Genomic DNA, 19,436 nt, shown 5'->3' on the forward strand with positions numbered 1-19,436 from the left:
TGGTAGGACAGCACTGGAGTGAAAAAGCCACGTTCAGATCACGACCTTTAAGCTGTGTGAGAGGAAACAAAGCGCCTTGACAAAGGAATTAGCATATAATTTAGCATTGAAATGGCTGAGTGATTAGCTTGTGACTGGTCACAGAAATGGCTATGTTAAAAGTTAAAGCATACACATCCGCAGAGGCACCCCTTAACAAAGGAATTAGCATAGAATTTAGCATTGAAATAGCTAAGTTAAAGCATACACATCCGCAGAGGCACCCCTTGACAAAGGAATTAGCATAGAATTTAGCATTGAAATAGCTGAGTGATTAGCTTGTAACTGGTCACAGAAATAGCTATGTTAAAGTCAGAGCATACACATTCACCGAGGCACTTAGTACAAATCAAACAGGAGAATTTAACATTGAAATAACTAGGCGAATTTAGCATTGAAATAACTGAGTGATTAGCAGTGACTGGTCACAGAAATGGCTATGTTGAAGTCAAGGCCTACACATCTGAGCTATTCAAAGCTATTCAAAGCTCAGATGTGTAGGCCTTGACTTCAACATAGCCATTTCTGTGACCAGTCACTAGCTAATCACTCAGTTATTTCAATGCTAAATTCGCCTAGTTATTTCAATGCATCAGATGTGTAGGCCTTGACTTCAACATAGCCATTTCTGTGACCAGTCACTAGCTAATCACTCAGTTATTTCAATGCTAAATTCGCCTAGTTATTTCAATGCTAAATTCTCCTGTTTGATTTTACTAAGTGCCTCGGTGAATGTGTATGCTCTGACTTTAACATAGCTATTTCTGTGACCAGTTACAAGCTAATCACTCAGCTATTTCAATGCTAAATTCTATGCTAATTCCTTTGTCAAGGGGTGCCTCTGCGGATGTGTATGCTTTAACTTAGCTATTTCAATGCTAAATTCTATGCTAATTCCTTTGTTAAGGGGTGCCTCTGCGGATGTGTATGCTTTAACTTGTAACATAGCCATTTCTGTAACCAGTCACAAGCTAATCACTCAGCCATTTCAATGCTAAATTATATGCTAATTCCTTTGTCAAGGCGCTTTGTTTCCTCTCACAGCTTAAAGGTCGTGATCTGAACGTGGCTTTTTCACTCCAGCGCTGTCCTACCGGACAGTCTCATCCCTTCACCTGATGAAGGCCGCTTGTGTTGTGGCCGAAACGTCGTGAGAATATTATTGTGTTATTTTATTTTATCAATTTATTATTTTATTCTCATTCTACGTGACTTTACCGAAAGAACCAAAGAAGGTCTGCAATGTTAATTTAATGCTGAGGGTGTTGACAAGAAAAGTAACGGATGTGTGGGGTTGAAATTGTCAACTCGTGTCCGCACTGCATCGTGCGGCGGGTTTCTGACAGCAGCAGCATCGCCACGACGCTCTCATTGCCGCTTGGTGAATATCCGTGGCGGGTTCCTTTTCGTTTTTTATTCATTGAATGAGGACGTCACCCTCCCTGCACCTGGCCACCCACTTGTGTTGTTTGTGTGGCTTCAGGTGTCACTGCAGAGCTATTGCAGAGGGATGCTGCGACTATACTGGCGTGGGGCTCAGCATAGACGGCGGCCCTCTGTCAATCCACAGTGGAGGTAAGAGCCCCCCACTCTGTGTCAGTAAATGGGGGGGGGGAGGGGGTGTTCGATCATACTTCACCACGCTGGTCAGTATGAGTTGGTGTGAAGGTGAGCCAGCCCAGAGATTTGTTCAGATGTCACTCAGCACCGACGTTAGCCGTGGCCGGGAATCGAACTTAGCTGGCAGTGGTCAGTGTGCGCTAACGGCCGGGCCACCGCTTCACAGGTGAACGGGTTGATTAGGTGAGACGATGGCGTTGCGTTTCATATCAGTGGCTACTCCTCCACGTGGCTGGGCGATTGAGTAACCACACCCACAGCAGTGTCCCAGTGTACCGGCACCCCCCCAGTGCTAGAGTCAACATTCTCTTGGCCCCGTTTTTCTTCACACGCCGCCCTGCATTTGAGCCCAGCAAGAAGCGTGTCCCCACCGAACGCGTTACGGTCAAATGTTGTAAGCGGCAGGTGAATCTAACTTTATATTTGACGACCTCTTCCAAGCCGTTCTGGCCAGTGTGGAGGAGTAGGCCAATGACCCTCACAGGGGCTCTCTGGAGCTCCCGCTCGTGGAGGCCCCATTTGCCGGCAGTGGCGTGAACAACCACAGGGGCTGTACCATTACCTTTTATCCACTTTTTATATTCAACATTTAATTTGGTCAGCAACGTGGTCTTGACCTCTTTCCCACAAACATTTCTGAGAAATACAAGTGCACGTGTATACAAGTGTACTTCTGTGGCAATGCTGTCGTGGTCGGTGCTGTGAGGGAGAGGGCCAATTCCAATTGGCCCTCTCCCCTTATGGCGTCTGTGACCATCACAGCGGCTAAATGAGGGCTCTGGACGGGTGCGAGGGGCTGGTAACCCCTCTGCCTTCAATTAACTACCACTAAACTACGACCGAAAAATGTAATTAGACATACACACACACGCATTCACATACACAAACACGTACACACCCATCAACACACACACATACAAAGACAAAGATCCCCCGTATAGCCAAAACAAGCTGTTTGGGCAAGTGCTGTTAGCGAGCACACGCACCTGCATACACACATACATACACACATAAACACACGTAAACAAACACAAATACACACATACACCCACACACAAAGACACATAGACATACACACTGCGATGGCAAAGTAATAAATGGAAGCGAGACCAGTTTTGTCACGACAAGTATATATTGATGTCAAGTGCAAATACAAAACGAGGTAGACAAAATCTCTGGAAAACATTAATCTCGCTTTCCCTTCCCACACTTTGAGCTGCTTTTGTACAAACGATAAAAACCCGGAGGAGACCGAAGTGTCACCGATCTACATTCACGAGTTCAGAAACCGCTGTTTCTGGAGGCATCATGGAAGATGGAAATAAAGTGCTTGGCGAAGTTCATAATTTATCGTACATTTCACGTATTAACGGCTTTGCGCTGCGGTTAGCCTGTCCATTGACATGTGCACGCCCCGTACATTAAAAAACAAAGTAACATATATGTATTCTTTGGGTCTTTCGGTAAAGCCACGTAGATAGAAAAAATAATCAAAATAATAACAATATCACGATGTTTCGATCACAACACAAGCAATCGTCTTCAGGTGAAAAAAGAGGGGTAAATCTGCCGAGGTAGGCTGTTGATAAAGGATTAGAGATGGGCAGGGCAGCTAATGCCAATGTGGGGGAGGTACTACGGAGCTGTGGGGGGTGGCCATTGTATTGTGAGAGATTAGCATGTCAATGTAAGACAGCGCAGTGGCCATATGGAGAGGGAAAATAATGGCAAGCCGCCATTTACTAACAGCTAACGATGGCTGTGTAGTGAATGTAACTCAGAGAGTCAAAAATAACTGCCAGGTAGGATAGGAACATCACAGCCAGTCATGACCTAAACTGGTTAATAACGTCCTTCCAATTATTGCTCAGTTTGTACCCGTCTTCTCAGTGGAAATTGTGTCCGTGTTTATACATCTGGATGGCTTCATGAAGCTACTCTCTTACAATACAATAGCCACCCCCCACAGCCACATTCACTAACACAGCCACCGTTTACTGTGTTAGTAAATGGCGGCTTGCCATTCTTTTCCACCTCCATGTGGCCACTGCGCTGTCCGAGCTCTCGCTGAGCTTCAAATATCTCACATTGACATGCTAATCTCTCACAATACAATGGCCACCCCCACAGCTCCGTAGTACCTCCCCGACATTAACATTAGCTGCCCTGCCCATCTCTAAACCTTTATAAACAGTCTTGATTTGAAGCTTTCATGACTGCAGGAATCCATACTCTTTGGTTCTTTTGGTAAAGTGACGTATTTTATTTTACTTTATAAGCAGCCTGCCTCGGCAGATTTTCCCCTCTTTTTCACCTGAAGACGATTGCTTGTGTTGCGATCGAAATGTCATGATATTGTTATTATTTTTTATAATTTTTTTCTATCTACGTGACTTTACCGAAAGACCCAAAGAATATTAATTCCTGCAGTCACAAAAGCTTTACGTCAAGATTTAACAGATATATAGTTTAAAAAAGTGCCGACGTATTCACAGTTCGATAAATAAATAAATACTTTGCAACAGTGGTGACTTTTTAAATAAAAGCCCCGCATTTTAAATGAACAGAGACAAGAACCGTAGGGAATACCTTGCACGACCTCAATGTGACCGCACTCCGGCCTCACGTTGCGGTGGACACAACCACTCTTCATTTGTTATGGGACGGTTCATTTTACGGTCACCATCACAATAACGTTCCTGGTGCCATCTCTCTTGACAATTGACTTCGGAATAAACAGAAACTCCAAGCCGTAATGGGTTGGTGTCGGCTGCATGGATCTTGGCTCTTGTTTCCCAGAATCATGGCTTAATTTTAAGCGCTTTGGTGCTGGGTTTTTCAAGTAATTGTGGATTGTGAGTTTAGAGTTGCTTTAATTGTTTTCCATCTCAGCATTGGACAGGTGTGCCATAAGGCCCTGAGGTAATAATTGCAGCTCTTTATTGTTTAGAGAATGTGGTCGTCGAGTGAGAATGTAGAGTCCAAGGTGATTGCTATGATGTTCAAGTGATTTCTGGGGTTGATGTTGGAGCTGGCGATGAGTAAATTTTGGGGCGCCGGCGACGCCGTGGTGAGCCGCTGCCTGGTGCCTTTGTAAAATGTCTCTCAAAATTAGTTTGAATTTGAGAGGAAGGAAAGGGTTAGCCACTTGATCGTGTGGAATTCAGGCACTAACCACTATCGGTGGGGCGACTGCCAGTTGTTACACCGGTGGTGGCTGCTGTGAGACCAGAGTGGCGGTGGCTGCTGTTGGACTGGCGTTGGAAGTGGCTGCTGTGGGATAGGCGGTGGCGGCAGCTGCTGTGGTTCTGACTGCTGCTTCTTCCAGACAGGCGGTGGCTGCTGTGGATCTGGCGACAGCAGTGGTTTCTGTTGGACTGGCGACAACTGCTATAAGATTGGGGGGTGGTGGCGGCTGCTGTTGGACTGGCAGCGGCTGCTAGGAGAGCGGGGTGGTGGTGGTGGTTGCTGTGGGACTGGCGACGGCTTCTTCGAAACAAGCTGTAGTGGTGTTGGCTGCTGCAGGACTGGCGGTGGCAGTAGCTGCTGTGGTGCTGATGGCAGCTTCTCCAAGACAGGCGATGGCTAATGTGGATCTGGCGACAGCAGTGGTTGCTGTTGGACTGGCAGTGGCTGCTAGGAGATCAGGGTGGTGGCGACTGCTGCGGAACTTGCGGTGGTTGCTGTTGGACTGGCAGTGGCTGCTTGGAGATTGGGGTGGTGGTGGTGGTGGTGGCGGATGCTCTGGGACTAGTGGTGGCGGCCGCGGCTGTTGCGTGCCTGGCGTTGCCGGTAGCAGCTGCTGCTGCTGCTGTTTCTGCTGTCGCCCTTGCAGTTGCTCCGGCAGTTGTTCCCGTTGGGGCGGTTCGCCATCTTGGGTTTCTGGAGATAAATAAGATGAGGGTGCTCAAGTCCAAACCGCTCGACACTGAGTGAATGAAACAAAACTGGTCTCAAGTAGAAACAAGAAGATTGCTGTACTTCACCGTTCCTCTCATGTAAAATGATGCACTGTCAGGGTTTACATTCTCCCCGGGCAGTTCCACGCACACGGGGTAACGTTTCAAAACCATCCTTTACCTTGCACGCCGGTGAAGAGAGCTGCTGTTCGGTGACGAGGTCCTGGGTCTCCATCACCGAGCGGGAACGTTTGATGCACAACCTGGACTTCGCCTTGACGTGCTCCAGCGGGCGGTAGCTGTCCGCTGGTGGCGCGTTCAATTCTGGGGACCTGAATGCCGGCACCACACATCGCAAACTGCGGTTAACACCACCGCTCGCTCCACCGCTGAGCTGTCTGGCCGGACACCCATCGCGGCGCTAAGCTCCAAATTAGTCGGAACAACTCAACTGCCTTTCAAGGAGACACTGCTGCTGCGGCTCGCGCAAGACAATATCTGTGCAGCGAGCTGGTCTGGGGGACGGTTGTAAGCGGAGGTCAAAGCGGATGGGAGAGAAGGGCGACTTACCGAATGTAGAAGAGCATGTAGGCCTGCTCATTCATCACAGCCTTGGTGTCGACGTGCCGCACGATGGAGTCGTTCATACGGCACCATTGTCCATCGCTGATCTGTGCACAGTTAAAGCATAGCTGCACTTGGTTACAATGTTTACAAAACCGCACCCAACATTCTCCGCTCATGTAATGACAACGAACGATACCCTCGAGACAACAAGATCCTCAAGAGCATCGCCCCAACGTCAGAGCTGCAGAGCGTGCTACGGTTGCTATGATGGTGTTGAAGTTACGGTAAGGTCTGCCTGAACACATCACTGCATCGATAACCTTGGACAAATTTAATAAAAATCTGAATTTTTATTGAGACTGGAAGAATCTGAGCTACGATGCTCTTTGTCACAGATGTCCAGTAGGGGTGGGTCAGAAAGTTACAACAAACAATACATAAACCGGTAGGAGTGAAGAGTGTAGGAAAGCTAAGCAAGTCAATAAATACAAATAAATAAAGTATATACTGGAAGTAGAAATTGCATAAATACATCCAAACGCAAGAACAGTTGCAAGACTGGCGGGTTTATTTATTTATTTATTTTATTCACTTTATTTTTATTATTTTTCTATCTACGTGAGTTTACCGAAAGAACAGAAGAATATGAATTCCTCCAGTCACGAAAGTTTTTTAGTAAAAATTTAGTTGCAAGACTTTAATTTCTTCCTCCCTATTAGACATTTGTAACATTATGGGCGCATTTGCAGATGTGCATTGTTATTGTTTGATGGTAACAAATGTAATTACCTTATTGTAGCAATAATAATGGCCGCTGTTGGAGTCGGCTCCCTTGTGCACCAGCACCGAGTACAGGGAGTAGATTGCGGGCTCGCCCTGAGATGTTGAGGTGAAGGGTTGCATGTCCAGGTGCTCCGGGTAGGTGATGTTCTACAGGCAGCGCACAGAGACAAACGTTAGAAGAGGAAACGGCAGGGGTGGTGGGGTGGGCAGCAGAGATGGGCACCATCTAAGTTACACGTCAACGTGATGACGTGATGCCTCGCTCATTTGAGCGTTGAAGACGGTGCTCATCTCCTGTTTATAGCCCTGAGCAAGTGGTGGAAATTCTACAGTCATATGACGGGGGGCGAGTCTTTCCGTAGCACTTATTCCAACATGGAGAGGCATTTTCTCCAGCGTTGAACTGACAAGGGCTGTAATAAAATAAATTCATTAGAGCGACGTGGAGGGGCAGAATCGTTACCCGGTTGATCTTGACGCCGTAGAGGTTGTACCGCTTGATGGAGACGGTGAGGACGTTGGGCAGGCGGTGGAGAGCCATCGTCTTCGTCGCTTTCCCCTTGTGACAGCACCTGCACGACAACAACGCCAGACATTGCACGCGTTCCCCAACCGATGAGGGCAACTTTTAAACGACAAATCTTCTCATTTTTTCTTTACTATTATTATAGTAAAAAAAAACAATTATTATTTATTCAATGTTTTTTTGTAAAACGAAAATTCTGCGTAGTAATGTATTTTGTTCTAATTATTTCTCATAATTAATATTCTTGTTTATATTATTGTGAGATATATATTTAATCTGCAGACTTTTGAAGCGACAAATGTTTGCAGGGTCTCGACACCCGACGGCCCGCTCACCTTGCACAGGTGTATTCATCCAGAATCTCCTCGTTGAAAAATTCCCCAAACGCCTCCACCAGATCCGATGAGTTCTGTTGCCCAACAGAGTGAAAGGCAAATGATGACTCTTAAGAAGCATTCCATGAACATCTGCAGAATTGTATTGTGACGGCTTCTCCGAAAACCCACATCTTGTATTAAATCGTACGACCGCAATAAACGAGATGCCGCACGTTACTGGCAGTGTTTGGATGTTCAGTGACTAATTGATGTATGTGTCTGCGTGATGTATGTTGGCACAGAAGGGGGCACAGGTGGTACATCGGCCAGTCATCTCAGTCAACCCATGGCACCTGGGTGTGCCCCGTGACCTCCTGCCAGCGGGCGTTCGACACTTCACGTGGCCTTAAAGTGCACTCAGTCTGGCACAAGCACCGTGGTGACATCACCGCCATTTAGTGGTGAATCGTGGTTGTTGTTGATGTATGCATGTTGAACCTCCTTCGCACCGTACGTACATGTATAACTGTTAAGCGATGGCTTTCTCATTGCTTACATTAATATGGAGTGCAATGTCCAGGCATGTGTCGTAGGTGTCGGAGTGGTTGCAGCACTGCATGCACTCCACTGCAAAGTAAACAAACATTTGGGAGGGACATCACATGCGTCTTAGTCAAACTCAATGCACGCTCCCCACTGACATAGGTAATTGGTACTTTTCACCAACTGGTAAAAGGTTATTCTGTGTGGCACGTGCGTGAGAGTGTGTAAACGCTGCAACGCGAGCGCGTCTACACTGTGATGATGCACTTGCTGCTCGCGGTTAACAAGTTTCTAGAGGAGTGCGCACAACTCACCACGTGATCGAAGGTAACCCCCGAAGATCTGGTAAATGAGGGTGGTAGCTTCCGTGTATCTGTCCAGCCTGCCACGTCACAGAGAACGACACCACACGGTGGTTACAGCGGCAGCAGAAGTAGGACCTTTACCGGATGCACACGCGTGTGTGAGAGTTACACCATTGCCCGAGCTGTCGATTCACTCTTTGCCTTCAGCACTGCAACGCGTGCTCTGTAACAACCAAACGTGCTAGCGTCTGCACAGGGCAGCCACCTTCACGGCACAGCCACAGAGCTGGGGGCAAGCTGGCAGCCGACACGCGGTGCTGTTGCCCGGCAGTTTTGTTGTGCTCGGCGTGCCACGTGCCGTCCGTCAACACGAGGAATGATGTCATGGGGCCACCGACGTCGAGATATCGACCCCCCGGTATTTATCGTCAACGTGAAATGCGCAAACAAAAGACGGCCCACGTCAGTGCCAAGGTGAAAGAACCGTGGTGCCAGCAGGGCCGGTCCTCTGCATCTCCCAGGTGTTCACACAAAAGTGTGAGTAGCTTCTCACAGACGTCGAAGGACAATCGTGCAGAAAACCAAGAGGGAGCCGTGAGGTACCGAACTGCAGAACGACCGCCGCAAGTTGACTGGCGCGCGGTACTCACTCGCTGTGGCCATGGAGGCATGAGGCTTGCATGGCATCTACCACGTATCGCAGAAACTCGTGGGCATCTTCCTGCCTCCCAATGCGCAGGTGTTTGGCGATGCCTGCAGAGAAATGGACATGGGGACAAAGTGACAGGTACAGGATCTGATGACATCCTTCAAGAGCTCCCCAACATGTCAAAAGGAGCAGTGCAAAGGACTTGGAACACAGACGGCGAAGGATCGCGGCCATAACTTCTCCTTCGAGTGCAAGTGTGAAGGTAGTTGTGGGACTCACGCGTGATGTTTTTAGTGATGCCGCTGGGTGTCAGCACTCTCTGCGAGTTGTTGAATGTGCTGACGACGTGACGCTCCATGACGCACATTAGGCAAAAGTCGCTCCGTTCGCCTGCGAACGAAGGCACAGGTGGCACAATCCGTCAGCGCACGCCACTCGCACTCAGCCCAGCTGGGGAGTAACAACAAATGCTAGGAAACCTGGCACCAGCAGCAAACGCAATTAATGTTGCGTCTAAGTACCAATTGCATCACAAGATGCTTTATAAGCCCAAGTTAAATCTGTGCAGCCTATTAAACACGTGTTGGCCACGTGTGCATGTGCTTATCAAAAACAATATTGATTTATGCTTGAGGAATCCGATGAGCTATGAAGTTATTTTTTTGCAGATGTCCAATAATGGTGCGGCGTGAGAACATTACAACAACAAACAAAACAAAAACACGATAGGAGTGGAAAATATAGGAAAGGTGAACAAACCACTTAAAAACAATTACAAATAAAACTAATCTATGTTTGTATTTTACCAGGCAAACTCGACTGAGCTATTAGCTGCTTCTTCAGAAGCGATCTGACCACGAATGATAGCTCAACGAAGTGGCTTATCAAGTGTGAAATTCATAGCAGCCAAATTAACCGTGACAATAACCTAGCCCATGGGTAAACGAGAGTGCCAGGGGGGTACTTACAGGTGCTGCAGTGCTCTTGCAGCAGCAGGTAGTTCACGAGCGGCGGCGTGTAGGCGAGGCACTGCAGCGTGGCGTTGAGGAAGCAGGTGTTCCCCAGGTTGCGCAGGCCGGCACCCTTGCCCACGTCGTTCTCCCACCTGAGGCTCAGCCGCTCCGGCGCAAACAGCGAGAGCCGTGCCGCCGGAATGCCGTCGTCCTCCTCTGCACAAAGGGAACGGTGGTGGCGGAAGCCGGCGTCATCGCAGAGCGCTGCACTGCCAATGGGGCTGGCGTGGATATTCAGTGGCCCCAGCCAGCACCCGTGCTGCTTCTCTTAACCAGAAATATTTTGCTCCACATATCAGTGTAAGGGTAAAGTTCGCGACAAATGTGATGCGCCTGTCACGTTGACCGATAGGTGTTTTGAGCTCCTCGTGTTACTGTTGAATGGCAAAAGTTGTGGTTGCAAAGCGGCCTTGCTTTGGTGGCTACCACCCTAACAAGATGCCTCGAGGCTGCATAATCGCACGCTCACCTTGGGGTGCAGGCAGCACAGACACGCTGTTGTGTCGTTCTGTGGCTGGCACCGGGGAGGGTTCCAGCCGGCCATGGGGAAGGCAGCTGGGTTGGGTGCAATGCCTCTCGTCGGCCGCCACCGGCACCTCGTTGGACGAGGTGGGGGCCAAGACCGTGAGGTCGTTACCGGACGAGGTGCCCTCCGCTCCAGCTGCCACAGTCGTGGTTGGGTCCTGCCACAGCAACGCAGTCAACACATCCACAATTACTCCTCCCATCCGGACTGGCATCCCAGCACACGTGGGACTGTTTTATCTCCAAAAGAAATACAATTTTAGTCCATGAACCGATGGGCAATCTGCATCAAACTCACTTTAACTCGTAAAATAGTCTATGAAGAAGGTGCCATTGACTATAGACGAACGAGTTCAGTTCGTTGTTACGTATGCTAAAGAAGGCAATAGAAGAAGGCAATAACAAGGTCCTAAATATATTTAAAAATGGTAATAGGAGTAATAGGAGTAAGTTTTAATAGGAGTAAGTTTTAACATTTGTTAAAATTCAACGAAATATCCCTCCGTTATCTGTTAAGATAAATATAATAATTGCGTGTCCTGACTTGTGGGCCACCCTCTGTAGGCCACGTTATGAAAGGGACCAACAACTGTTGACTTGCTCTGCAGATGGGCCATGGCCTGAAACGGTGCCTGTTATATATTTAATCTTGCATTATATATTTACTTCACATTATTATACAGGGTGGCCCAAATGTTAGGACAGAGGGATATTTCCTTTATCGTGCCACTGACATTACAACTTTTAATTATGTATTATTGAAGTAAAAAGTGTATCTATTATCATTGTTACTATCTATAACAAAATAATCCTGTTGTTTGTTCAAATGAACATAATAACTCCATGTATCCTGACTTGTGGGCCAGCCTCTATAGGCGACGTTATGAACGGGACAACAGCTATTGATGTGCTCTTCAGAAAGGCCATTGCCTGAAACGTCGCTTTTTTATATGTAATCATACATATATTTATTACACATCGGAATCAGAATATATTTAGACTGGAGGAATCCGATGAGCTATAAAGCTCTTTCGTATAGATGTCCAGTCGGGGCGGGTAAGAGCGTTACAACAACGAACAATATCAACATGTGATAGGAGTGCAAAATACAGGTTGGCCCAAAAGTTTCATTTCTCATGCCACTAAAATTGCAACGTTTTAATCATTTAGTCTAAAAGTTAACGTATTTTGTTATCATTAATACCATAACAAAATAATCCTCTGTGATTTGTTTAAACAAATAAATACAATAACTGTGTGTGTCCTAACTTGTGGGCCACCTTCTATCGGCGACGTTATGAAAGGGCAAACAACTGTGATGTGCTCTGCAGATGGACCATGGCCTGAAACGTCACTGACCCAATTCCCACCCAAGTATACTCCCAGCATTGTGATTGGCTGAGCGGCACTAGTTGGCCCTGCCCCACCCACCACCTGTGGCTCCTCCCCCTCACCTGGGGTCCGCCCTCAAACACGGCTCCGCTATCGCCTGCGCGGCTCCCGTCAGCTCCAGCACGGCGACCCGCGCCGCGCCTCGGACTTCATCCGGGGAGGGGGTCCCGGGCACAGCCCCGCGGGATCCCTCGGGGGGGTCGCCAACTGCAAGAAGAAGGAGGAGGAGCACAGCGATCACATTTTGTACTTCTGGGTCTAATTTCCCATTATAGATAAACATGGCCCCAGCCAGCACCCGTGGTGCCACCCTTAACCGTAAAGATTTTACTCCACATTCAAGTATGAAGCTCAAATTCGAGAATAATGTGATGTGCCTGTCACGTTGGCTGAGAGGTGTTTTGAGCTCCCCGTGTTACTCATGAAGGGCAACAGCAGTGGCTCCAAAGCGGCCCTTGCGTTGGTGGCTGTCACCCTAACGAGAGGTCACGAGGTCACGTGGTCGCACGCTCACCTTGGGGTGCAGGCAGCACAGACACGCCGATGTTCTCGCGTGCTGTGGCTGTCAACGGGGAGGGTTCAGGCCGGCCGTGGGGAAGGCAGCTGGGTTGGGTGCAATGCCTCTCGTCGGCCGCCACCGGCACCTCGTTGGACGAGGTGGGGGCCAAGACCGTGAGGTCGTTACCCGACGAGGTGCCCTCCGCTCCAGCTGCCACATTCGTGGTTGGGTCCTGCCACAGCAACGCAGTCAACACATCCACAATTACTCCTCCCATCCGGACTGGGATCCCAACACACGTGGGACTGTTTTATCTCCAAAATGAATTAAATTTAGTCCATGAACCGATAATCCATCTGCATAAAATCTCTCAGAAATATATATAGACTATTGATTTTTAGAGGAACCCCAAACTCACGAAATATTCTAAGAAGGGGCCATTGACTAAAGACGAACGAGTTCATTTCGTTGTTATGCATGCAGAAAAAGGTAGCTGTAATTTAAAAAAAAGTGCTAAATGCATTTCAAAAGAGTCATGGATATCAGTTTTAACATTTGTTAAAATTAAACTAATAACCCTTTGTGAATGTCTGCTCACACATGTATGTTGAGCCGAACAGACTCATCATTCGTTTTGCATGGCGTCTCATAAGAGGAAACTTGGCCTTTTCCAAACTCCGGTAGAAGTCAGGTAGGGAGAGAAGCTGACGCTGATTCTTCAGAGAATCATCACACTGAATTTCGATCAGTTCTAATTGCAGACTCTCCTCCACTTCTTTCGCATCCATTGAAAACGGAGCCGCAAACAGTGTGATTTCCTTCTCAATGACAGAAAAATCTTGGAAGCGCTGACTGAATTCTGTCATGAGAGATGTGATCACAGACACATATTCTCCCATTTTTGCAGAGAGCTTGGCATTTGGAAATGCGCATTGATTTCGGTCAGCGTGGGGAAGTGCGCTACATTGAATTTGAGCAGTTGTGACTCGAAGAGACGGAGCTTCGCACGGAATGCTTTCATGTGCACATACAGCTGTGGTACCAGCTGCTCTTTGCCTTGTAGTCTCTTGTTCGGGGTGTTGAGATGATCAGTGAGATCAACTAAAAAAGCCAGGCCTGCCAACCATAAAGGGTCACTGATCTCATGGAGAGGTCTGCCCTTTTCTTTCAAAAACTTGTCGATATTTGATCTCAGCGAATAAAACCGCTGCTGCACGGAGCCGCGACTGAGCCAGCGCACTTGAGAATGGTAGAGTAGGTCCCCGTATTCAGCATCGACATCAGAGAGGAACGCTTGCAATTCTCTGTGGTAAAGCCCTCGGGCCATAATTTTTTTTGACATTTTTCACAACTGTGTTCATCACATCGCCAAGCTGGATTATCTTGGCACAGAGGGCTTCGTGCTAGATGATACAGTGCATTTTAACAGCCTCACCTCCGCTCTCCTGCACCTTGGCACTCACCATAGAAGCCATTCCTTTGCGCTCGCCTGTCATTGCTGGAGCCCCATGCGTTGTAATTCCACACAGCTTGTCCCATTTAAGTCCAGCCTGGTTAATTGAATCTGACACAGCTTCAAAACATGTCCTTCCCAGTTGTTGTCCCCTTTAGACTCCGAAGATCAAGCAGTTCCTCCGTAATGCAAAAATTCTCATCAACTCCCCGCAAAAAAATTAACAGCCGTGCAGTGTCCGTGGCATCTGTGCTCTCATCACATGCAATCGAGTAAAAATCGAAAGCACAAGCTTTATCTGACACTTGCTGTTTTAAGTTAGCCGACAAGTCTTCAATTCGCCGCACAACCTTATTTCTGGACATACTAACATCGTTGAAATCCTGCATTTTCTCCAGGCAGATTCCCACGACTTTAGTGAGGCACTGTTTGATGAAGTCACCGTCTGAGAAAGGTTTCCCGTGTAGGGCAATGAGTTGAGCTACTTCATTGCTGGCTATTGTTGCATTTTCTTGAGCTTTGTTAGCACGGAAAAAAAAACCCTGCTGCTGCGTTAGCAGGCTAGCTTGCCATTTGCTTTACCTTCTCTCTCCGCTCGGCGCCAGTGTAGGACGTGAAGGTCTGATGTTTCGTTTCATAATGCCGTCGTACATTGTACTCTTTCATCACGGCAACACTCTCATTACAAATCAAACAAACACACTTCCCCTTGGTTTCTATGAAAAAAAAATCATTTTTCCACCGAGTCTGAAATTTTCTGCACTCGCTTGCAATCTTGCGTCTCTTCAGTTCCGGCATTTCTGGTGACCCTGAGCAAATGTTTTCTTCGATTGCTTGCTTTGTGGAGACGCTGCCTTGTTCAAGACAATAGCGCCATCTAGTGTTTAAATTAAGAAGTGCAATACAGTGGGCCATAGTCCATTATATTTCTAAACTTTGATACGGGCCAATTAAAAATGGATGGCGGGCCGCAGTTGGCCCGCGGGCCGCAGTTTGGACACCCTTGGTCTACATGTACTGCTCGTGTATAATATATACAGTAAACCCTCGCTATGCGTGAGTTTTGGACTCGGCTGCCCGCTTAGTCCTCAGTCTCGCAGAAATCCTGCTGTGAACTCACTATTTTGCATTTTTACTTTATACGTAACTAGCTTTACTACCCGGCTTCGCCCGGGACTTGGATTCACCACGCCCGGCCGCCTTTGTCTCCCCAGTGGCGATGTTGCACACCACACCAGTTACTCGTTTGAGGCAGAGTCGGCCTAGGAGAGGCCCAGGACCGGTTGAAATAATCGTCACCGGTGGTGGCCGTGAGCGGGAATCGAACTTGGGTCGCTGGGTTCGTAGCGCAGCGCGCTAACCGCTACACTACAATGCGTTACGCTTCCACGTGCGCAGGTCACGTGACAGATTTGACGTCACAGCTCACTTGCCGGGCAAAAAATTGATGCATTATTGAGCTCCCCCCCCCTAAAAAACACAAAAGTCTATTTTTATAATTTTTGCATGGTGTACAGTCTGGAAAGTACCCACATGGCAAATTTCCAGTTTGTTGCATGTCGGGAAGTACGCTAAACATTTTGAACAGACACACATTCACAACTTTGCCTTTTATATATATGGAGATGTAGTTGCAGTCGACTGTGAGGTACATTAAAACAAACGCGAATGTAATCGGGGAAAGTGTTGTGGCTTGCACTCCCCACAGTGGTAAAATCATAAGTGAAAAATGTTATTAAACATCGGCACCTCCTGAATTCCTCACCATCACCACCACCTCCATCGTCGTCAAATCGACAATCATCATCATCATCATAGGTAATTAAAATACACATTGTTCTAAATAATGGTTTATTTATGTATTGTACTGATTGTTATTAAACATTTAACATTTCCCCCCTATGTTCACTCGTACCAGGAACGTAACCCCATTTTTTCCCATTGGAACGAAGCTTTTTGCATTTGCGCATTCTACATTTGCAAGCGTTTTTAAGAACGTAACTCTCGTGGATGGAGAGGGTTTACTGTATATCTAATCGTTATATGCACAATGCACGTGTGTATGACTTTCATTCTCTTGAGGTGATTAATTTTACAGTATGCATGTTTAGTCTTGTAAATTATGCCACTGGTTTATCGCACAGACAACTGGAAATGTTTTTGCCTGGAGGCTTTCAAGTTATGAATTCCACATTTGAGATGAATATTTCTCATTCATTTGATGCGTATTTCCATATATCCAACCCCTCTCTATCTCTCTCTCCATCACCTTTTCACTCTAGAAAAATTAACAGGCGGACAATATGCCTGCTTCCCATATTTCTCTGCTCTTGATTATGAGAAATTTAAGGTCAAAACCGTTCCGGTTTACACTTTACAAAGGGCCTGCCACAAATGAACCATAATGCCTTGCTGATCTCGCCAAGGAGCATAAACAATCACGCGAACTCCGACCATCCTCGCAGCAGCGGCTTTTGGCTGAGCCATCGAACAAAGACGGTCACCGCATCGCGCGGTTTCAGATGCGCTTCTGTGGCCGTCTGGAACGCTCTAGGAAGCCACTGGGAGCTATGTACTTTCAAATCTAGATGGCAAACTAAATTTCTTTAGAACTGCTTTTTGTGTTTACTTTGTTGGCTACGTACACCGCGAAATAAGTTCAACATACATTCGAAGCCCCCTGGGGGTTCGTTATTGGTGCCACAGCATCTGGTGGTACGTGCCAGCGCTGGACTCGGCTTGCCCCCCCTGGCGGCTGCACTTGTGTATCTACTTGACCTCGCTCGAGTTCAAACACTCGCCTTCTCACTCTAAAGCCGGTTCAGTTGTTTCCTTCAACCCCACCGCGTATTCGTTGACGGTTGTGTTCAGTTACACAACGTGACCACGGGGTGGCGCTATATGCTAGAGCCCCGTACCTCTAATGCACACGTGTGCACACTCACGGTAAAGAGGCACACACGCACCCCACCCGACCGATTTGAATACCAATTAACACACCCGCGCACGCACACGCACCTCAAAAATGCTGACACAGACACGAAACGTACACACGCACCAACACCGACCAACTCTAACATCGATAACGACCGTCGTTCGCCAATAAGTGACAGTAACATTACCACAGAGCTTGTACAAGACTCGGTGCACTTTGAGGCCTTGTGAATTATCGAAAGCTTGCTAACAGGAGGTCAGGGGTCAGGCCCAGGTGTCATAGGTTGACTGACTGGGGAGACTGGAAGATGCAACACCTGCGCTCCCCACTTGTCAACTTGCTGCATTTTAGTCGCCCGGCACTTGGCTCGTTGTTGTGAGGGTCACTGCTCTGTGCTCCGTTCTTCTTGGAGGGTGGCTGCCTCCAATTGCCCAGGAGCGTCCTTCACGAGTTGCCCCCAAAAGAGGCCGATCTTGACACCGCTAGTACTGGTCATCTGGAAGTCCAATCAGCTCCACATCTTTCTGTACCGCATCAGTCCATCTCTTCTCTAACCCCTGCCTCGCCCATTCTGCCCCTCTATCCAGATACATAAAAGTTTATTTGGCATGTGGTGGCTGGGCATGCGAGCTACATGACCCAGCCAAAGAGCTCACTGGTGGAAATGTCCAGATATTTCAAGGATCTGGGAGCTCCTCACACAATCCAATCTCTGATCAAACATAGACAGGTCAGCCTGAATATATCAAACTGGCGTAGATGTTCCTTTAATAGGGCTTCATGTTTTTCAATTCTAGAGAAGGTAGGGAATAACTGGCCGAGAAGACCTGGAGCTTCCTATGGAGTGATAGGCCAGGTAGCTTCCACACAGCATTACGCAGGTAGAGATAATGCCGCTTAACCGGTATTTGGTAAGATTAGTGCCAGGTGGAGGGGTTACTTGCCATTCGCACACACTAACCTTGCTACAAAGCCGAAACAGACTTTTGTGGCAAGTGCTTTTAGTAAGCACTGATGAAACCTGACGGGGCACACACATCCCCTGCTCACACTCACCCCCTACTCACAGGTCAGCCTCACCACATTCACCCTCACGCTACACGACACCTCACACTCATACGTTCTACTATTCATCACACACTCCACTAAATACTACACTATATAACATCACACACTACAATATTTACTACACACTACACTGCACTACTCAAACTACTATACACTACTATAGTGTGCAGTACGCCACACATGAAACACAAGGCAAAAGATCCGCCATTTAGCCTTAACAGACTGTAGGGGCAAGTGCTGTTCGCGAGCACCTATGAAGGCCGGCACGGCACACGAGGGGGTGGATGGCCAACACCACGCACGGCCGCCTTTGTCTCCCTAGTGACAGTGTTTACACATCGCACCAGGTACTCATTTGAGGCTGAGTCGACCTCGGGGAGGCCCGGGACCGGTTCAAATAATCGTCACCGGTGTTGGCCGTGAGCGGGAATCGAACCCGGGTCGCCAGGTTCAAAGCACAGCGCGCTAACCGCTACACTACCGCTCCCCCAAATGAAACACACACACATAAACACAAACACATGAATACACACCCACATCGTGATGGACCTCCCATAGCTCATCTTGCATTGCGCTGCGGTGGCTAGGAGATGTTAACTCCCTCGCCTGGTGTGCAGGAGGTCGTGGGTTTGATTCTGACCCTGACACCTGCTGTATATTTGGAGTTTAAATGTTCTCCCCATGGTCGCAGTCGGTTTTTGTTTTTCGGACCCTCCAGTTTTTCCCTCCACATTTAGAAACATGCCCTTTGATTATTTGATTCCCTATACATTTCCACGTGATAAGCCACTTTGTTGAGCTATCATTTGTGGCCAGATCACTTCTGAAAATAATCTACATCGCTCAGTGGGGCCTTACTTAGTAAAATAACAGTAGTTCAGTTTACCATCCAGAGCCTGTCCCTGATCTGGGTTCATAGGCCTCCCATCTGGGGAATGACGATGGAGGTCAGGACAGCCACCTAGGCTGGCATGGTGGTGGAGGCCATCTCAGCTTAAATGAGCGGCACTCAAGCACTCTCTTGCTGGCTCTCAAGGAAGCTGTCTCTGGTGTGGACCAATCAGGTTCAAAGACGACGCTTATATTACCGGAGCGTGTTTTTGTTTGCATGTTCCCCACAAGTACTGTGTGCGTGTGGTTAATGCAAACAGGATTCCTTGCAACAGGTTTCAGTTTGGTGTTTTAACATCTTAACACCTGTACCAACGTGACTTTACCGAAAGAACCAAAGAGTATGGATTCCTGCAGTCACGAAAGCTTCAAATCAATCGTAACACCTGTTTCATTGCCAGAAAGGGTAAAA

Source organism: Petromyzon marinus, chromosome 43 (assembly GCF_048934315.1).
Source record: "Petromyzon marinus isolate PM22_M1 ecotype Great Lakes invasive population chromosome 43, UKy_Petmar_22M1.pri1.0, whole genome shotgun sequence".
Lineage (NCBI taxonomy): Eukaryota > Metazoa > Chordata > Hyperoartia > Petromyzontiformes > Petromyzontidae > Petromyzon > Petromyzon marinus.